Source organism: Lolium perenne, chromosome 3 (assembly GCF_019359855.2).
Source record: "Lolium perenne isolate Kyuss_39 chromosome 3, Kyuss_2.0, whole genome shotgun sequence".
NCBI classification, from domain to species: domain Eukaryota; kingdom Viridiplantae; phylum Streptophyta; class Magnoliopsida; order Poales; family Poaceae; genus Lolium; species Lolium perenne.
The window spans coordinates 22,545,275-22,568,310 of NC_067246.2; positions in this window are offsets into that span (position 1 = coordinate 22,545,275).

Consider the following 23,036-nt stretch of genomic DNA (forward strand, 5'->3'; position numbering starts at 1 on the left):
TCTCGGGTTCCAAACTGAACATCGAGATTGATCTTTCGCAGCGGATAGCTCGGCTTCTCTGGTGTAATACCATGGAAACGCGTATCAGTTGGTATTAAGTTTTCCAAGGATATGTTCATCTTCCTCAATGTATCCGCGTACATGAGGTTTAAGCTGCTCCCGCCATCAATGAATACTCGTGAAACGTCGAATCCCGCAATAACCGCTGGTAATATCTAAGCCGATTGTCCTGGTCGTGGAACTTGTTGCGGATGATCAGCTATTGTGAAGCCGATGTCTTGCCCTGACCAGTTCAGGTACTCGATTGTTGGTGGAGGCATCTTCTCTGCCATAAAAACTTGCCGCGAGATTACTTTCTGAGCTCGGTTAGATGGCCTGCCTTTTTGAATCATTGAAACCGCACCGCTGGTGTCGATATAAGGACCTGGTTGTGGTGCTGCCGCCAACTGAAACTGGTGCCGATTTGCGTCCGTGATTGCGGGTGGAGGTGGAAGTTGAATCTCACTCCTTGGCCCCTGGGGGTTTCTGTTTACTGCTTGTGTGATGGTATGCCCTGCATATCTATGTAGTGCTAGAAAAGTTCGGCAGTCCTTCTGCGGATGCCCTGACTGCCTCTTTCCATTGTTGTCGAGGAAAAAGTGCATTTGGCATGGTCCGTTTAAGAGATCCTCGGGTGATACATACGGCCTCTGAAACCTTGGTCCATTATTTTGCCTGTTGGGACGGGAACCGTCCTTGGAGTCGCTTCACTGCTCGCCACTTTTTCGATAATCATCTCGATTGTCTGTTTCCTCGAAAGCCAGCCGATATTTGGCCGGCTGCATCATAGTCAGAGAACTGTCGAGAGAATCATCGCCTATTTTGAAAGTTTCGGTTTCGCTCATCCTCAGGCGACCTGTGCCGTTTATTATGAAAAACATCTTCTCCATCCGCCCATCGATTCGCTATTTCCAAGAGTGCTGCTATTGTTTTCGGGTTGGTCCTTCCCAAGTCCTCGTCAAAGTCCCCCCTTCGGATTCCAGCAACAAATGCATCTATTGCTCTTTCGTCAGATATGTTTTTCTGCCGAGTTTATGATGATGTTCCACCTTTGGATATACATCCTCATTGGTTCGTCATACTTTTGTCTGCAAGACCTCAGCTGTTCCAATGATGTGGGTTTCTTGCACGTTGATCAGACGTTCTTCACAAATATATCCTCTAAACTTTCCCAGCTGTCGATAGAACCAGTAGGCAGCTTCTTTATCCACAATCGTGCGGCTCCACTCAAGTGTACTTGGATGCTTTGCATGGCTGTTGCTCTAGTTCCACCCATTAATTTCACCGTCTCCAGGTAGTCGATTAACCAGTCCTCGGGATCTTGCAGGCCATCGATTTTTTTGTAATTATCGGGTAGCTTAAACCCTGATGGAACTCGAGTTTTACGGACTCGTCTCGTAAAGCACGGGAGCCCACACATATCCTCTTCGTCAACCTCTGGTGAGTGTCGACGTTCCCTTCTTTCATGCCGCGTTCCGTCAACTCTTGCTTGTGTCGCTGTATCTCTTGCCCCACTCGTTCTCGCAGGGTCTTGCACCACTACGGTAGGTCGTGGACTATTTTGCCTTGCAAATCCTTCGGGAGGCGTACTTGCGAACTCTGTTCCCATGGCTCCAACTCCTGCCATGGCCATGTTATATAGTGCTTCTCTTGGATCTCCGGGAGGTGGTTTGGATGCCAGGATGAAAGCTTGTGTCGCCATATATCCGGCTTCTGGTGTCTTTGGAATAATATTCCCCCTCGTATCTATCGACGTAAAGGACATGTCGAGGTTTTGAACTAGGTTCTCCCTCTCAGCCTCGGGTATATGCTGCAACCGAGACCTTGCCCTGTTTCGAGCTGCTCTGTGACCATCTCCTCCCGAAGTACCTGATTGTCGACTTAACTCAGCTCTTCGCCTGCTTGACTCGGAAGCCGCGACTTGCCACCTATCCAGCTCAGCTTTCTGTTTTTCAAGCTCTCGTCTAGCACAGGCGAGTCTATATTGATACGCTTGCAACTCTTCAGCTGTGGCGGTTACAGTCATTGGTTCTGTGCCATCAATAGTTCTTGCAACTATGTCCCAAACTGCCTGCGGAAATTGCACCATCTGTCGTGTTCCAGGTCCGACATATTTGGTTCCCAAGCCTCGCGTAAGATCAGCAGGATCGACGTACGGATTTCCCGCGTTATCAAAATCCTCTGACGTTTGCTCTTGTGGGCGACTTGCTTCCCCGATCGCATAGATTTGATGATATTTTGAAGTTTGAGTTTTGTCGGGATTGGTGACACCGTCATATAGATCGGCGAAGACCTCCCTGACAGAAGTGGATCTATCGATGAAGCTGAAGCTGTCGACACTTTCTGAGTCGCTGCTTATATTGGAGTCCGTAGACGACTCGAAGGACATGGTGCTGAAGATCTTGGCGAGTTTTTCGCTTGCTGAAGTCTTGACGAAGCGTGGCGGCAAAATCTCCTCGTCGCTCATCTCAAACGATGATTCCGAAAGATAGGAACCGACTGCCGACGATCCCGACGAAATCGTCATCTCAAGACAATGTGATCCCTCTTTTCCGACGCGTAAGTGGAACTTTCCGAACGTCATCTCCATGGGCTCCTCCAGATACGCATATGCATCCAAACAGGAGGGCGGGTGAGGAACAAAATCGACTAGATCAGTTTCGATCCGTTTACCTCTGCCCATCGCGTTGCTTGCCACCGAAGACGTCGACGATCTTGAACGTGCCATCGAGATTAGCTTCTTGTCGCCTCTAATCCCCACAGACGGCGCCAATTGACAAGGTATTAACTTGTCAATGCCTACAGACTGTAGACTAGGGTTTAGTTGGAACTAGAGGGCAAGTAGATCTCGAGGGTTCAGCCGGAAAAGTACTCGACTGCTAGAAAACTAGGGTTGTGTTGACCATGAAATCGATCCCTTCTTTCTCCCTCGACTCCCCCTTATATAGGAGGTGGAGCCGAGGGTTTCGTGATGTACAAGTTTACAAGGTCCGGGAGACTCTTTGAGTTCGTCCCGTAATAGTTACAAGTCGAATATTCCTAATACAACTCTATATTGCCAAGCTATCTCTTAATTAGGCTTCCGGGCTTCATAAACTTCGGGTTGTAGGCCTTTAGTAAACCCCGGGTACCATCTTCGTCAGGCCTATTGGGGATGCCTATGTCAGTGTTCCTTGGGTAGCATCGGGCAAGAAAAAATAATCCGTTTGATTTCGTGGGCTCACCCAAGTTGTTGCATTAACCGCTTCTTAAAACACCCTCGGTTCAGGCCCTCAAACAACGCCTAGATCAGCCGTTTCCACGAGGTCTGTCCCGTTGTCTTCACTCCTCTGCTCAGCGGATGCAATCTCTGCACGTGGACTTCTTACTCTCACTCTAACTTACACTACTCCACACACCCTCTCTTCGAATCAACACAATCATATTCCAAATCAAAATAAGCTGTATATGAAAAAGATGCGTGCCGATGATATGAATCGATTCTGACAATCAGTTTCGAGTTTCGCCAGTCATAAATCATCAATTACGTGTATGAAGTTTTGAGCAAATTTGGCCAAATTTGTTGCAAACGCTCAACCGTTTGAAATTTCCTTTGTGGAGTAGGTTTACCTCACCATTCCGCATGACTTTCGTCTGAAAAGTTTTTGTTTAAGTGGATATAGACGCATAAATAAATGTGTTATCACCAGAATTTTACCGAGTCAGAGGTGGGCCGCGATCAAGATGGGCTTGAAGAATATACATGGAAGGAATACGTGAATCGGCCTTATATACAAAGTTTGGGCTAGTTTGCCCGTGTATCTGTAATATAGTAGGATACGTATCAAGTAGGTAGAGTTTTGCCCGTGTCCGGTTGGAATTATTCCCACGATTAGAAAGTCTACGGACTATAAATATGTATCTAGGGTTTATGAAATAAACAACAATCACGTTCACCACAAACCAATCTAGGCGCATCCCCAACTCCCTTGTCTCGAGGGTTTCTTCCGGGTAAGCATCATGCTACCTAGATCGCATCTTGCGATCTAGGCAGTACAAGTTTATTCGCTGTTCATGCGTTGCTCGTACTGAAGCCTTTTTGATGGCGAGCAACGTAGTTATCTTAGACGTGTTAGGGTTAGCATTGTTCATCGTATCATATGCTATCGTCGTGCAACCCTGAGACGTCTAGCCGCCCTTACGCCTATCTTAGGTGTAAGGGCGGCACCCCGCTTGATCATTATTCAGTAGATCCGATCCGTTATGATTGCTCCTTGTTCTACAAGGATTAGTTTAATATCTGCATAGTTAGGCCTTACAAACGGGTTGAAGGATCCAGTGGCGCGTAGGGTGTAGTTTGCTAGCCCTAGACATGGTGTTCCGGGGATCAACCTCGTGTTGGTTTTTAGGCCTTGTCTAGGGTCGGTTTACGATCACCGTGCGTGGCCGCCAGGCTCAATCACGAGTAGGATGTTCCGATTATGCGGTGAAAACCCTAAATCGTAGTAGGTCGTTTTAGCTTTATTTCGATCAAGTAGGACCACCATATATTCGTACACCTCGTGCGGATCATGGGTGGATCGGCTCTTTGAGCCGATTCACAGGATAACCTGAGAGCCGACCGAGGCTCGTATTTAATGTTTACGTGTATGTAATGCAGGAAACTAAGTGAGGCACATCCATCACCTTCCTGACCAGGTATAGGCCAGGTAGCACGCCCTTGCACCAGCATCGGACGTGTGTGCAGAACCTTTGCGGGCCGTCGCTCGGAGGGACCAGGGTCAGCCGCAGCCCTAGGTTGTTCCCGGCTCTACTGTGTTGCCCGTCGCTGCTCGCCGGTGGGTTTCTGACCGCAACACATTCTGGCACGCCCGGTGGGACAATCTTCGACATCAACCCCATCGCCATCTACATCTCAGATGGCGGAAGGCACGCCAGTCACCTACGAGGATTTGACCGAGGAGCTCAAGAAGAAGTACGACGAGGTCAAAGCACTCCTCGAAGCCGACCTCATCGGCTCTTTTCACAGAACCCGCTCACATGGCATCAGGTGGAAAGGGTTCGCGCCCGAAGGCGCACTCGATGGAGTGGACTTGTCCGCCCTTTCAGAAGAACGCACCAGGTCCCTGCGTCAGGAGATTAACTTCCTGGTAGCTCACTCGCTGCACCGCCATTCTGAGAGCCTGGTGAACACTTTGGAGCGTGTCGCTCTTCGGGTGATCCAGGAGATCATGAGGCATCAGTACTCTCCGTCAGGACCAGCTCTCGGGACTTACCAAGGAGAGATGCCACTCCAGTCCCGTCCACCGCTGCCATTTGCGCTGGCAGCACCAGAAGTGCCGAATTCACCGGCATACGTCGTCTACAAGATCGGTGGTGACTCTAGTGACTACCAGTTCTTACATGAGGCGCCTAAGGAGATCCCTCACGGATACACGTGCACATACGTGCCAGACTGCAGTAACTGGGCACTCACAAACCAGACTACAACAGCAGGGACTTCCGGAACAACAGGAGGAGCTTCGGAAACAGATCTTGAGAAGCAGACGTGGCTAGCTAAGTATGCCACTCCGATAAACCTCCAGAGCGCAGCTCCTGCAGTTGGCTCAGAGCTGGAAAAGCAAGCATGGCTGGCTAAGTATGCCACTCCGGCGAACCTTCAGAGTTCGACTCCGGCAGCCAGCACCGCGGATCAGATCAGTACCATCCTGAGAGACCAGTTCGGCATGGTGCCGAAAAGGAGGACAATCGGCTATTCCAAGCCGTACCCCAACGCGTACGAGTTGATCCCGCTACCACCCAAATATCGGCTCCCTGATTTCTCCAAGTTTAATGGATCAGATGGTTCCAGCCCCATCGAGCATGTGAGCCGATATTTGGCACAGGTGGGCATGATCTCAGCATCAGATGAGCTGCGTGTGAGGTTCTTCGCACAGTCCCTCACAGGATCGGCTTTCGGGTGGTACACATCGCTGCCACCAGACTCAATCCGGACTTGGAAGCAGTTGGAAGAGCAGTTCCACGTACAGTATCACTCAGAGGCTTCCGAGGCTGGCATTGCCGATTTAGCACAAGTACGTCAGAAGCGCGGAGAAACAGTGTCAGAATACGTCCAGCGCTTCAGGACCGTTAGGAACCGATGCTATTCGGCTCGTGTGACTGAAAAAGAAGCAGTCGAATTAGCGGTGGTGGGTCTCGCATCATCGATCAAGGACGTGGCCTCCCAAGCAGACTACCCTTCACTGGCGCACATGGTGCAGAAGCTGTCAGTATATGAACAGCGCCACCCAGATGTATACCAGGATAAATTCAAGCGCGCCGTGGTCCTGGTTGAGGCAGATGAAGACGAAGGCTCTGCGGGAGATCAGGAGGTAGCAGTGGCTGAATGGACTCGGGGGGGCAAGCCCCGTGTCCTGCAAGTGGGTTAAGCCACAAGGTCCTCCCAGAGGGTTTGACTTCGACGTTACCAAAGCTGAGCAGATTTTCGACCTCTTACTTAAGGAGAAGCAGCTAAAGGTACCCGAAGGCCACAAGATCCCCACGGCGCAGGAGCTGAACGGGAAGCCATACTGCAAATGGCATAACACGTTCACCCATCCCACCAACGACTGCAGGGTGTGGCGTCAGCAGATCCAAATGGCGATAAAACAAGGGCGTTTAATCTTCAGCCAGTACGCCATGAAAGTCGACACACACCCCTTCCCCGCCGTTAACATGGTGGAGTGCACTTACCCAGGAGGGTGCCAGCTAGGTTTCTCGTTCAATATCAACATGGTAGGACCTGGACACCACTCTGGTAAGGACGGAGACGAGGGCAGCTGCTCTCGTAGCAAGGACACAGGGGAAGCCGCTCCACGCGATCGGCTCCGGCACGACGGCAAGCGCTACGTCACAGAGGGAGAAGTGAAGAATATACGATACCAACGACCTCTCTCTGATCACCTCCTCAACAAATACGTGAGTCAATATGACCAACGCCGACGATACATCGACGATGATGAAAGGGATCGCCTGGCTAGAGATGCCAGGAGACATCGTCGGCGGGAGCGCGACGAGGAGAGATACGAGTGCCACGCCAAGGAAAAGTCGAGAGAGCAAGACGACGTGGATAGGCTCTGGGACTGTCCCTTCTTCAGGCACTGCTGGGATTCAGGAATGAGCCGATTGCCTACAATCGGCAACTGCCCAGAATGTAGACAGAAGAAGAAGGATGCAGCTAACGTGTCCATGTTCAAGCGTCTAGGGCCTCTCCCGCCTCGGAACAAGAACGCTGAGTCCTCTCGGGTAGAAGATCTCGAGGAACTAGAAGACGATGATGAAGAAGAAGATAAGTACCACCGGCCAAGGTGGTGCCCTGATGGACTCAGCCGTTCCCAAAAGCGTAGGGTTCAGCGACTACGTGGTTTGGAGGAAGCCGAAAGGTTATACCTGCACACGTTGAGAAAGACGCGGCCTGATCTGGCCGCTAAAATTCAGCGAACCCTGGACGAAGAAGGTCGGCCACAAAGGAAAGAGTGGCAACCCAGACAAAAGAAAGCCGATGATGAAACATCGGCTGGCACAAACATGGTGTTCATCCTTCCGACGGAGTTTAGTGCTCTAGGATTAGACGAAGCACCTGTGGCACAACTTGACTGTGGCCCACGGCCGGTTATCTTTGAGAAGCCACGAGAAAGAAGCTACAGACATCTGAAGGCCCTGTACTTGCGAGGTTATATCGATGGGCAGCCTGTCAACAAGATGCTGGTGGACACCGGAGCGGCAGTGAACATTATGCCATACTCCATGCTACGTCGGTTGGGACGCTCTAGCTCGGATCTGATCAGGACCAACGTGACATTGAGCGATTTCAACGGCCAAGCGTCTGACGCACAAGGTGTTCTGAACGTGGATCTGACCGTAGGAAGGAAAACCATCCCTACGACATTTTTTATTGTCGATAGCAAGAGCACCTATGCAGTCCTGCTAGGAAGAGATTGGATCCACGCCAACTGTTGCATTCCATCCACGATGCACCAATGCGTAATACAATGGGATGGAGATGAAGTAGAGGTCGTCCATGCAGATGACTCAGCTGAGATTTCAACGGCTGACATGAACGTTTGGGAGGCAGCAGGCCAAGAGCCACTCTCATGCATCAATTTGGACGACTGCGAGCGCATCGACATCACGAAGGACGGGGTTAGGCTGGTCTTAGCCACCGGCCTGACCGTATAGCAAGAGCAAACCTATGAACAAACGTGGCGAGGCCGATCCTTGGGATCGGCCCCAGAGAACTATGGAGGAACATTGCAAAACCTTCATTAAGCGATTCAATCAACGTGGAGGCCGATTCCAGCAATCGGCCAAAATTATCCTCGACATACGTTCTGCCTGTGTTCAACGTCGATCTAATGGGCAGCGGTTTTACGTCGGCTGATGAGAGTAAACATTAGTCTTAACAGAGCCGACGTTCAAATACAGTGCCTTGGCTAACTACAGAGCCGATATCTGCAGTTACCTGACAGATTCGGCTCGGGGGGCACATAATCAGAGGAACATGTGCGAGACATGCGCAGTGAAATAGTGGGGGCCGATGGAAAATCGGCCAGTAAATTTTTTTTTCATGATGTACAGCCGATGCACAGCCATCGACTCTGGTACAAATTACACAAGATGCGGATTTCGACCGAGCCGGTCTTCAGTTCAGCTTCGACGTCTTCTGCTTCCTTGAGGGAGTAAACAATGGTGGAAGAGGCGATCGGCTCTGGTGTTTTTACAGCCGGCTGGGCCAAATTGGCCACCTTGATCAGCTATACTCATGGGAATTGCTGGGACCAGAGTGGTTGACCTTTTCTTGGAGGCCGATGGTGGCAAGTCTGGCAGGTTTTGTGTGGTGGTTTTTCTCAGTTTTGTGCGTCCTCACCACCGTTCTCGCGTTGACTGAGGCTCGGGGGGCAGCTGATCTGGTAAATGCTCTGTTTATTAGAAGCCGATTGAGGTTTCATCGGCTAGCCCGCCATCGTAAACTTCTTCCAAGGTGGTGAGTTGTTGCAAAAGAAGACCACCAGAGCTGCTGGAAGGAATCTGAAAGGGGATCCATCATCATTGACCATTTGTGAAGACCGATGAAGGAATCTGAAAGAGATGAAGGATGGATTGTGAGGGACCGATGCGTTACCATCGGCTCATTGAGCGGGTTAACAGATCAACCCCAAGCCAGGGCCCATGGCATTTGAGATGATTCTCTCGTTGGATTTCTCGAATCTGTATGTTTGAAATTCGAAGATGGCGTGGACACGGATGAGATCTGTTTGGCTGCGCGGGTAGGCAACCGTTTTAGGCCTTAAAATGCGTGTTATGGTAGGAGTCGATGCTCTGCCATCGGCTCTTTGTGCAGCAACTCCGTTTGACCATCGGCAAAATTAACAAGGAAGCAAAGTTAACGGGGAAATATTTCTTCATTGATGAGAGGATTTATTACAAGGACAGAGCCGATTGCTCAAGGGAGGAAGAACAAAAGAAAGGCCTGTTAGCCAATCTGCTACTACAAGACCTATACTAGTAGACCCTACTCTACGGGTCGTCGCTGCCCTCGTCGTCGGAGCTCTCGTCGGCGCTGCTGCCGGCGAGCTCCTCGTCGCTGCTCCCATAGCCCTCTATGGGAGCCTCCGCCTCCTCGTCATCGTCGTCATTGTCGTCATCATCATCCGATCCGGTGCGGAAGCGCTTTGCCGGCGGGTAGTCCTCAAGGGAGTCATCGTCGTCTTCTCCTTCCTCCTCTTCGGAGGAAGTGTAGCCGTCCCAGGAGAATGAGTCGTCCTCGCTCGTCGCTTCCAGTTCCCCGTTGGTGAGGAACTGAAGGTCGTCGTCGCCGCTGGTCAAGGACTTGTCGTCCTCGGACCAAACGTAGGGCTTGTGGTCCTCCTTGTCCCACTCCGAAGCGGCGAGGATGTCGTGCGCCGCCAGCGAGCCCCACTCTGGTGTCGGCTCACGAGATGAGGAAGAATCGAAGAATACCGATGAGCTGGAGGAGGACGAAGAGGAGAAGGACTGGGAAGAGAGATCCGACGAGGCGTAGGAGGAAGAGGAGGAAGACATTGCTCTGAGATTGGGGTTTCTTGGTGCTGATGGCCAGAACAGAGCAAGGGGATGAAGTGGCGGAATTGTTTGGAGCGGTTAAATAAAAGGGGATATAGTGGAGATTCAATGCCACAGCAGTTTCCAAGGAAATGGTGCCCAAAAGAAAAAGAAACGACAACGGTCAAATCACGCGGAGAAGTTGAGAAGGCGAGGCATCATGATGAAGGATACTGCGACGGTTCTGCTCTGCTACGACATGACCCGATGAAGAAAAGGCAGGGTGATTTTGGAATTATCAATTCCAAAACCAGGGGGGGCATGTGTTATCACCAGAATTTGACCGAGTCAGAGGTGGGCCGCGATCAAGATGGGCTTGAAGAATATACATGGAAGGAATACATGAATCGGCCTTATATACAAAGTTTGGGCTAGTTTGCCCGTGTATCTGTAATATAGTAGGATACGTATCAAGTAGGTAGAGTTTGGCCCGTGCCCGGTTGGGATTATTCCCACGATTAGAAAGTCTACGGACTATAAATATGTATCTAGGGTTTATGAAATAAACAACAATCACGTTCACCACAAACCAATCTAGGCGCATCGCCAACTCCCTTGTCTCGAGGGTTTCTTCCGGGTAAGCATCATGCTGCCTAGATCGCATCTTGCGATCTAGGCAGTACAAGTTTATTCGCTGTTCATGCGTTGCTCGTACTGAAGCCTTTTTGATGGCGAGCAACGTAGTTATCTTAGACGTGTTAGGGTTAGCATTGTTCATCATATCATATGCTATCGTCGTGCAACTCTGAGACGTCTAGCCGCCCTTACGCCTATCTTAGGTGTAAGGGCGGCACCCCGCTTGATCATTATTCAGTAGATCCGATCCGTTATGATTGCTCCTTGTTCTACAAGGATTAGTTTAATATCTGCATAGTTAGGCCTTACAAATGGTTGAAGGATCCAGTGGCGCGTAGGGTGTAGTTTGCTAGCCCTAGACAGGGTGTTCCGGGGATCAACCTCGTATTGGTTTTTAGGCCTTGTCTATGGTCGGTTTACGATCACCGTGCGTGGCCGCCAGGCTCAATCACGAGGATGTTCCGATTATGCGGTGAAAACCCTAAATCGTAGTAGGTCGTTTTAGCTTTATTTCAATCAAGCAGGACCACCATATATTCGTACACCTCGTGCGGATCATGGGTGGATCGACTCTTTGAGCCGATTCACATGATAACCTGAGAGCAGATCGAGGCTCGTATTTAATGTTTACGTGTATGCCATGCAGGAAACTAAGCGAGGCACATCCATCACCTTCCTGACCAGGTATAGGTCAGGTGGCACGCCCTTGCACCAGCATCGGACGTGTGTGCAGAACCTTTGCGGGCCGTCGCTCGGAGGGACCAGGATCAGCCGCAGACCTAGGTTGTTCCCGGCTCTACTGTGTTGCCCGTCGCTGCTCGCCGGTGGGTTTCTGACCGCAACAAAATGACTCGCTAGTATACTCTAATTAGTATGTATATGTGAGTATATTTTGGAGTACTTTTGCTCAACTTCTCACTTGTCATCTTCGTGGACGGCGACATGGTGATGATAGGTGACAAATAAGAGGTGATAATCCATGGTGATGGCGGCATGGTATGTTCGTCTTCATGGTTGGCGACGTGGTGATGCTTGTGACCGGCGTGACCAGCGCTGTCATGGTGGTATTCAACTTCGTGGTCGGCGACATGGTGATGCTTATGACGGGAGCGACCCGCAGTGTCATGGTGGTGTTCAAATTCGTGGTAGGTGACATGGTGATACTTGTGACCGGTGTGACCGGCGATGTCATGCTGGTATTCAACTTTGTGGTCGGTGGCGTGGTGATGCTTGTGACCGGCGTGACCGGCGATCTACATAGGAGACATGGATTTCTACCAGCGCATGACGAGTACATAGGAGACAAGGGTTTCTACCAGCGCATTTATTCTGATTTGATGAACTCTTTTTTATCCGATTCAGATTTGATGAGTTGATTCCTAAAAGGTCCGTTAGAATTGATGTAGCATTATAGAAGTTACACAAAATTTATCAGCGATTTAATGAATGATCGCGGAAAATTAGAAAACCTAGATTCATTAGATGGAACCTAGGTTTCGCGCAAATCACTGTAAAAAAGCTCTTGAAATAAATATTTGCATCTTAATACTTACTCGTACCAATTCTTAAAAAATTATATGCGACCTACATAAAAATAACAAAACGACGCAGGGCGGTGGGGAAAAGTTTCACATTTAGTTGTGCCCGTGCAAATCTGCAGACCAAAGTGTACTCGTTGCACACATTCTCAAATCATAGATTTATCGCGAGACATTGATCACAGGATCCAAGTATGATGAGCAGGCGACTTTTCTCCCTACCGGCTGTTGCGTCGCGTGGCGACCAGTACAGGTCTACTGTGCGAGGACATGGGGGGGCATGACGTACGGCGATCCAATGGCTCCACCGGCAAAGGTTGGACGTCCCAGGTGGTGTCCCGTCTGGAACAGACGCTGAACTTTCAACCATGCACAGGATGCTCGTGATATCCAGGTCCATACACGTAATGTGCGCTCAGAATGGTCAGTCTCGTGGAGTGACGCTCCTAGACGTGCCCACTGACCTACTGAAAGTTTCAGTCTGAAACGTCCACCGCCAGAAAATACGAAACCCAGCATCAGCTAAACCTACAGCTTATAGCTAGTTGCACGGTAACTTGCAGTTGCTTCTTCCGTAAGAGCATCCCCGCTCCTTGGCGCTCCCCACGTCTAAATCTGGCGAAATTTTCGTTTGGATTGGAGGAAAATTTGGCCTGGGGAGCGCAGAATTTCCAGCCGTCCCCCCGGCAGGACACCCCCAACCTCGGCCATTTGACATATTTCAAACAAACTCGATATAAAATTTAACAAGTTCGGCGAACAAGAGTCAGAAAATTGTTGAAACAAATTCGGCGAAAATCAGTACAATGTTTAAGAAGTGCTGAAACAAATGAAGCACACAATTTGACAAGTTTTAAAACAAATTAACAAAGACACACTAGTCGGCGTCGGCGTTGGCTTTGCCTCGGAGCGTCCATATGTGCTCCACCAGATTATCTTGCAGCTGTTGATGCATTGTAGAGTCTTGAATCTCCTGGCGCATAGCAATGAAGGCGGCCCATGATGGCGGGACCTGGTGATTAGGTTGTGCAAGAGGACCCTCTCTCTCATATGGTGCTTCTTGCTCAGCCAGAGGAACCAGATGTTTTCGCTCATTTTCAATAATCATATTGTGTAAGCACACACAACAATTCATCACCTCCAGATCTGATCTTTGGACCAAGTCATAGCGGGGAACCGGACGACAGCAAATCTCTGCTGGAGGACACCAAATGCACGCTCGACGTCTTTTCGGCAAGCTTCTTGTCTCTTGACAAACTCGCAAAGTTTGGGGTGCTGGGTCTCGAGATAGTCTTCACAAATATTGCCGACTTTGGATAGATACCGTCTCCAAGGTAGTATCCTTTGTTGTAGTGCCGACCATTGATCACATAGTTCACCGGGGGAGCATGACCCTCAACAAACTTGGAAAAGATCGGGGTGCAATTTAGGACGTTGATGTCATTGTTGGAACCAGGCATACCAAAGAAAGAGTGCCAAATCCAGAGATCATGGGTAGCCACTGCTTCAAGTATCACAGTGCAGCAGTTTTTGTGACCCTTGTACATTCCCTGCCACGCAAACAGACAGTTCTTCCATTTCCAATGCATGCAGTCAATGCTTCCAAGCATCCCTGGAAAACCCCTAGCTTCATTTGTTGCAAGGATCCTCTGAGTGTCTTCGACAGTGGGTGATCTCAAGTAAAAGTCCCCGAACACTGCTATGACGGTCCTGCAGAACCGGTAGAAACAATCAAGGGCGGTTGACTCCGCCATCCGAAGATAGTCATCTGCACCATCACCGGGAGCTCCATACGCCAGCATCCTCATAGCCACTGTGCACTTCTGCAGTGACAAAAATCCAACCAAGCCAGTGCAATCCGCCTTGCATCTGAAGTAGGGGTCAAAGTCTCGGATGGCATACACAATTTGCAGAAATAGCTTTCTGCTCATCCTGAAACGACGCCTGAAAATAGTCTCACCGTGCAATGGATTGTCGGCGAAGTAGTCGGCGTACAACATGCAGTAGCCCTCCATTCGCTATCTCGGCTTGCACTTACGGCGACCTGGTGCCGACCCACCACGTCGACCAGTTGCCACCCCGGCGTACATGCTTGATAAGCAACCGAGGATCATGATGTGCTCCTCGTCTTGGGCGGTGTCGTTGCCTATTCGACGGTACCCCGGAGGAGGGATCCTCACGAGGGGGAGAAGAAGTAGGGGCCATAGGACGGAGAGCACTCGGGACGGTGGTACGCGATTTACCCAGCTTCGGAACACCTGCACGATGACAGGGCCTACTGCTGCTTGTCTGGAATTATCTGGGCGCTTTCGCGTTGTTACAATGAGTTGTGGTTGTGTCTCTAGGGCTCCCGGGATCCGGCTTATAAAGGCGCACGGATCTAGGGTTTACATGGAGAGTCCTAGCCGGATTACAGGTTGCCTAACTACGGTACAATGTCTTGCCGGATCCGGCTTCCTCCGAAGGTCGGCTGGGATCTGGCTTCCCTATCCTGGGCTGGACTTCATCCTTTAGGATCAACAACAACTGGGCCGCCCGATGGGCCACAAGCCACATCACCATCTATGGGCCACCCGGGCTTGCCGGATCTAGGCACTGTCGATGGTACACCCATGAAGTATTGATGAGGACATCCCTACCTCACTACTACCTCCGTCATTGCAAGCTGAAGTTGAACCTGCTGTGAAGCTCAAGTCCAATGAAGTTCGGATTGGACCAATTACAAGGGCTCGTGCGAAGCTACTTAAACAACAGGTGAACTTGTTTCTAAACGGTACTTTGATTGATGAGAACTTTATACTGCCTAAGTCCTATTACTTATGTATCATCAGGTATCAAGAGGAGACGAGCATCGCACGAGGAGAGGAGCAGCTGGACATGAAGACGGACGTCAAGATGGCCGTGAAGATGGACATGGAGCTGGACATGAAGATATCTCATGAACGCGCGAGGGAGGAGCGGGAGGCATGCGCGAGAGGAGAAGACGACGTCCAGGCCGGTCCAGAACCCGGTCAGACCGGCCTCCAGACCGGACCGCCCGGTCCCTGGTCCGGTCGACCGGGCGGCAACTGGCCGCCAACCGGATTTTGACGCTCGTACCGGACGAAAACCGGAAACCTCGCAGTTTCCCGGTTTCCGCCCGGTCGACCGGACTCACGACCGGACCACCCGGTCCACAGCCCGGTTGACCGGATTCCAGACCGGACGCGTCCGAGTCTGTCTCGACCAGATCTATTCTGGGTCGGTTTTCTTTGTATCTTTTCGACCAGAACTTGTCCCGGACGCCTATATAAGTGCCCAGGACGCCCCCCTAGCTGCTTTAGACCACGTTTAAGATAAACCCTAGTTCTGAGTTGTTTGCTTATGCAAAACTATTGAATCCCTACACCATATTGCTTGATATTGTGTAGATCTGAAAAGTCTTGTGTGATCTCATTGTTCCATTGGGAATTAGACGGTTGCAACTTACCGCTTCGTGGTCGGCGGCTACGTGCGCAAGTGTGTGGAGTTGCGAATATCTTGCAGGGTTGAGAGCTGTTGCATTGGCGACAGGGACCAATCGAGAGATCTCGTTGCGTCATACAAGTTATCATCCACTACATCGTCGTGTTCCTCCGCTGCCATCATCCCGTGATCATCATCACTACCGTTGCTTACTGAGAAGATCGGGCCACCCCTTATCATCTTGGTATCAGATTTCCAGTTTTCCTCGGTAAGCCATCCACAATCCACCCCATAGTTGAGTTGTGAGTGTTTTCCTATCCAGAAAAAGCCAAAAAAAAAATTAGGGTTAGGGTTTGCCATAGCCTTAGATTGCACTAATTTCGAGTTTTAGTTGCTTTTCGTAGTTGTTTTTGCGTATCTTTGTCTTCCATCTAGTTTTAGGGTTTGAGTTTACTCTATCATCTTGTGTTTTTCCCTTATCAAGTGGTGTTAGTTTTTGTTACTCCGCGTCCACATAGCGTACAGTGTGCTTTTCCCAACCATAGCCACAGCCTATCGATATACGTGACTAGGAACTTCCCCAGAAGAGACTAGTTTTACCGCTCGTCAGGCTGCTCATTAGGGTTTTGGTGCTTTGCATATTTTGTTGGCCGTGTTATCAAGTAGTTGAGTCATAAAAAAAAACAGAAAATTGAAAAGAAGCAAAAAGAGCTACATAGCTGCGTGTGTTATACAAAAAGAAAAATCCAAAAAGAAGTGAAGTGCTAGTTGAATCAAGTGAAGGCCTAAGTTTACTTTACTGCACCCGTAGTTGAGCAATCTTGTGCCTGTCTCGTTGAGCTTTGCTAGCGTCTCTCGTGTGCATTGCAACCTTTCCCACATATAGTTGCATTGCCCCATTATATCGCCTTGTGTGAGTATCATTGGTTGTCTACGGTCAGCGCTAGAGCTTGTTATTGGTGCAAATAGGTAGCCTACCTACAGCCCCACATATATCCTGCTTTGTCGTGTGATTTGTTCTTATACCCTTGATATTCGCTTCGCTACATCCGTGCACTAGTTGTTCCTACAAGTGGTAAGCAACACTAATTTACTTTGGAACGGTAAGATCTCCTTTTCTTATCAGTTTTGAGTGAGTTGTGAGAGTACCACCAAATATTTTTGATTTAGTGCACTAATCTACTAACGATGTCTGCTAGTGATCATAAACTTGTGAACCAGGAAAACAAGAGTGCTGCAGATATTATCACATGGAGGGAGTATGAGGCTCTTCGTAATGAGATGCGACGTGAATTCCGCGCTCAGGATGATGAGCTTAAGGGGACGGTCCAAGAGATCTCCCAGAAGCTGGATGCTACAAGTGCGACCGTCACAAGGATGCAGGATCAAACGACGGATATACAACGCAATCTTACTGACTTGCGCTTACTTGTTGAGAATTTGATCACACGACAACAACAAGACGATGATGAAGATCCTGAGCTTCAAGATGACGCCCACAATGCTCGTGGTGCGCCTCGTGGTGATCGTGCTCGCGGTGGGGTTCCACTTGTCCGCAATGGTCGTGGACATGATGAGGAAGATGGATTGGGTAAGCCCAAATTTTCTATCCCCAAGTTTGAAGGAGGTGCTGATGTTGAAGAATACCTCACTTGGGAGCTCAAGATTGAGAAGTTGTGGAATCTACATCCGCACTACACTGAAGATAGAAAGATCAAGCTTGCTTCTTCTGAATTTGATGGCTATGCATTGCGTTGGTGGGATGCTTTTGTTCGTAACCGAGACGAGGATGGTGAGCAACCTATACGTACATGGCGTGCCATGAAGGAGGCGATGACTTCTCGCTTTGTGCATACAAATTACTTGCGGAATATATATGATAAGCTGACTCTATTGAGACAAGGTGTGAAGACTGTCGATGAATACTACATGGAGATGGAGATGCTAATGCAGCGTGGCCGTGTCCGTGAGTCTCTTGAGATGACAATGCAGCGTTTTCTGAATGGTTTGAAGTATGATATCAAAGGCATTGTTTGTCACTACAACTACACCAATATGAATCAATTGTTACATCATGCAAGAGAAGCTGAATCACAGTTGGCTGACGAAGCAAAGATCAAAGGACGAGCTTCAGGAGCTGGGCGTTACACACCCCGCGTGGCCCCATCTACGGCGCCGGCGCCTTCGACGCGCTCCGCCCCTTACTCTACTCAGCCTAGTAAGCCGGTCTCCAATGTGTCTAACACAAAGAAGTCCGAATCTGCTGCAAGTACGAGTGGCTCTAATGTGTCTACTGCGCGTAACCGTGATATGCTTTGTCACACATGTGGTGGCAAAGGTCACTTCAAGAGAGATTGTCCTAACCGTAAAGTCATGATTATCAATGAGGACAATGAGTATGAGACTGGAGAGGATGTTGATCCTAATGCTCCAGACGATGATGACTATGACACTGATGGTGAAGATGCATATCCGTCTGATGCTTGCACCATTGTTGTGTCGCAGCGTGCTCTTAATGTGTTGCCTAGTGCATCTACTCAGCGCTGCAATTTGTTCCAAACAAAAGCTTTAGTTGGTCCTGACAAGGCTTGCAAGGTCATTATTGATGGCGGGAGTTGCCGCAATTTAGCAAGCAAGGAGTTGTGTACCAAGCTGAAGTTGAAGTATCTACCGCACCCGCATCCATACTATATTCAGTGGTTGAGCGACAATGGTGAGATGAAGGTAAACCACATGGTGCGTGTTAAATTTGCTATTGGACCGTATAAGGATTGCATTGACTTTGATGTCGTTCCTATGACGGTGTGTCACCTCTTATTGGGTCGGCCTTGGCTCTATGACCGTTCTGTGCAACACAATGGCCGTGCCAATACATATCACTTGGAGTTCAAGGGCAAGAAAATCAACTTACAGCCTATGACACCACAGCAAATTGTCAATGAGTCTCGTCAGAAAGTTGAAGTGAACTTGGAGGATGCATCTTTAGATAGGCGAGAGAATTGTAATGTTGTGAGTGATATAACGAAAAGTGAGAGAGTGAATTCCTTAGTCTCATTAGCCACCAAAGAAGACATGAGAGAATTTAGTGAGGATCCTACAGCCATGCCTATTGTGCTCTTATACAGGGGTACGGTTTTGGTTTCTAACGACATGACCCCTCTTCCTCTTGGTGTTTCTAATGTTTTGCAAGAATTTGGCGACGTGTTTCCGGATGAGGTACCCGCAGGACTTCCACCATTACGAGGTATTGAGCATCAAATTGACTTGATTCCCGGAGCTTCGCTACCCAATCGGGCACCATATAGAACGAACCCCGAAGAAACGAAGGAGATACAGAAGCAAGTACAAGCGCTGCTCGACAAAGGTTATATCCGCATAAGCCTTAGTCCTTGTGCTGTTCCTGTTATTCTAGTTCCTAAGAAAGATGGTACATGGCGTATCTGCGTAGATTGTAGAGCTATAAACAATATCACTATTCGATATCGTCACCCTATTCCCCGTTTAGAGGATATGCTAGATGAATTGAGTGGTGCTGCTGTGTTCTCTAAAATTGATTTGCGTAGTGGTTATCATCAAATTAGGATGAAAGAAGGGGATGAGTGGAAAACAGCCTTTAAAACAAAATTTGGTTTATATGAGTGGTTAGTAATGCCTTTTGGTCTAACTAATGCACCTAGCACTTTCATGAGACTGATGAACCATGTTTTGCGTGAATTTATTGGCAAGTTTGTGGTTGTGTACTTTGATGACATATTAATCTACAGCCGCAATGAATCTGATCATACTATACATATTCGACATGTTTTGCAAGTGTTGCGTGATAATAAACTCTATGGTAATCTTGAGAAGTGCACGTTTTGCAAAGATAAGGTCATATTTCTGGGTTATGTTGTCTCTAAGCATGGAGTAGAAGTAAATGTGTCTAAAATTGAAGCTATTCAAAATTGGCCTACTCCCATGAATGTGAGTCATGTAAGAAGTTTTCATGGTCTAGCTGGGTTTTATCGCCGTTTTGTGCCCAATTTTTCTACTATTGCTGCACCTTCGAATGAATTGACTAAAAAGGGTGTTGTCTTTGAGTGGGGCGCAGCCCAAGATCATGCTTTTGATGAACTTAAGAGATTGTTAACTTCTGCACCGTTACTTGCACTTCCTGATTTCAATAAGCAATTTGAGATTGAATGTGATGCTAGTGGTATTGGAATTGGTGGTGTGTTGATGCAAGAGGGTCGCCCAATTGCATATTTTTCTGAGAAACTGTCTGGTGCTAAGTTGAACTATCCTATATATGATAAAGAATTGTATGCTTTAATTAGAGTTCTTGAGGTTTGGCAACATTATTTGTGGCCAAAAGAATTTATCATACATTCTGATCATGAAGCTTTGAAATATCTGAAAGCCCAATCTACTTTGCATAAGCGTCTTGCTAAGTGGGTTGAGTTCATTGAATCTTTTCCATACATTATTAAACATAAGAAGGGAAAAGATAATATTGTTGCTGATGCTCTATCTAGGAAGAATATGCTATTAACTCAACTTGATGTTAAAATTCCTGGATTAGAGGTGCTATGTGATTTATATGCTACTGATCATGATTTTGCTGAACCATATCGCTTATGTGCTCTTGGTAAAGCATGGGACAAATATCACATACACGATGGGTTCTTGTTTAGAGCTAACAAACTATGTGTTCCAGAATCGTCTGTGCGTTTGCTCTTATTGCATGAATCACATGCTGGAGGTTTGATGGGTCACTTTGGGCGTGAGAAGACGCTACTCATGCTAGCTGACCACTTTTATTGGCCAAAGATGAGGCGGGACGTGGACAGATATGTGAAGAGGTGCATTACTTGCAACAAGTCCAAGTCCAAGCTGAAGCCTCACGGTTTGTATACTCCATTACCGGCACCTACTACACCTTGGGAAGATATTAGTATGGATTTTGTGTTGGGTTTGCCACGTACTAAAAGAGGCCATGATTCTATATTTGTGGTAGTGGACAGATTTTCTAAAATGTCACACTTTATTGCCTGCCACAAAAGCGACGATGCGTCGCATATTGCTAACCTGTTTTTCAGGGAGGTTGTGCGACTACATGGAGTCCCGAAGACAATTGTTTCTGATCGTGACGTGAAGTTTATGAGCTACTTCTGGAAGACGCTGTGGAGAAAGCTGGGGACGAAGCTGCTTTTCAGCACTACTTGTCATCCTCAAACTGATGGACAAACTGAAGTGGTGAATCGAACATTGTCACAACTATTGAGATCCATGATCAAGAAGAACCTGAAGGAGTGGGAAGATTGTTTGCCGCATGTGGAGTTTGCTTATAACAGGGCGGTACACTCTACCACGGAGCTGTGTCCTTTTGAGGTGGTTGATGTCTACGTTCCCCCTCCTTTCCTGTAGACAGTGTTGGGCCTCCAAGAGCAGAGGTTTGTAGAACAGCAGCAAGTTTTCCCTTAAGTGGATCACCCAAGGTTTATCGAACTCAGGAAGGAAGAGGTCAAAGATATCCCTCTCATGCAACCCTGCAACCACAAAGAAAGAAGTCTCTTGTGTCCCCAACACACCTAATAGGTGCACTAGTTCGGCGAAGAGATAGTGAAATACAGGTGGTATGAATATATATGAGCAGTAGCAACGGTGCTGAGAAAATAGCTTCTTTGGCGTGTAGTTGATGGTGGTAGTATTGCAGCAGTAGTAACACAGTAAAACAGTAAACAAGCAGTAGTAACGCAGCAGTATTTAGGAACAAGGCCTAGGGATTAGACTTTCACTAGTGGACACTCTCAACATTGATCACATAACAGAATAGATAAATGCATACTCTACACTTTTGTTGGATGATGAACGCATTGCGTAGGATTACACGAACCCTCAATGCCGGAGTTAACAAGCTCCACAATGTGTTCATATTTAAGTAACCTTATAGTGTAAGATAGATCAAAAGACTAAACCAAGTACTAACATAGCATGCACACTGTCACCTTCATGCATATGTAGGAGGAATAGATCACATCAATATTATCATAGCAATAGTTAACTTCGCAATCTACAAGAGATCATGATCATAGCATAAACCAAGTACTAACACGGTGCACACACTGTCACCTTTACACACGTGCAGGAGGAATAAAACTACTTTAATAACTTTGCTAGAGTAGCACATAGATAGTAGTGATACAAAACTCATATGATTCTCAATCATGTAAAGCAGCTCATGAGATTATTGTATTGAGGTACATGGAAGAGAGATGAACCACATAGCTACCGGTACAGCCCCGAGCCTCGATGGAGAACTACTCCCTCCTCATGGGAGCAGCAGCGGTGATGAAGATGGCGGTGAAGATGGCAGCGGTGTCGATGGAGAAGCCTTCCGGGGGCACTTCCCCGCTCCGGCAGGGTGCCGGAACAGAGACTCCTGTCCCCCAGATCTTGGCTTCGCGATGGCGGCGGCTCTGGAAGGTTTCTGTGGGTTTCGTCGAACGCATCAGGGTTTTCGCGACGGAGGCTTTATATAGGCGAAGAGGCGGCGCAAGAGGGCTTCTGGGGGGCCCACACCATAGGGCGGTGCGGCCCCCCCTCTGGCCGCGCCAGGGTGTGGTGTGGGGCCCCCAGGGCTCCCCTCTGGCGGCTCTCGGGTGTTCTGGATGGTTCCGGGAAAAATAGGAACCTGGGCGTTGTTTTCGTGCGATTCCGGGAATATTTAGTTACAAGGTTTTCTGAAACCAAAAACAGCAGAAACAGAGGCGGCACTTCGGCATCTTGTTAATAGGTTAGTTCCAGAAAATGCACGAATATGACATAAAGTGTGCATATAACATGTAGAAATCATCAATAATGTGGCATGGAACATAAGAAATTATCGATACGTCGGAGACGTATCAGCATCCCCAAGCTTAGTTCTGCTCGTCCCGAGCAGGTAAAACGATAACACAGATAATTTCTGGAGTGACATGCCATCATAATCTTGATCATACTATTTGTAAGGCATATGTAGTGAATGCAGCGATCAAAACAATGTATATGACATGGGTAAACAAGTGAATCATATAGCAAAGACTTTTCATGAATAGCACTTCAAGACAAGCATCAATAAGTCTTGCATAAAAGTTAACTCATAAAGCAATAATTCAAAGTAAAGGTATTGAAGCAACACAAAAGAAGATTAAGTTTCAGCGGTGGCTTTCAACTTTTAACATGTATATCTCATGGATATTGTCAACATAGATTAATATAACAAGTGCAATATGCAAATATGTAGGAATCAATGCACAGTTCACACAAGTGTTTGCTTCTTGAGGTGGAGAGAAATAGGTGAACTGACTTAACAATAAAAGT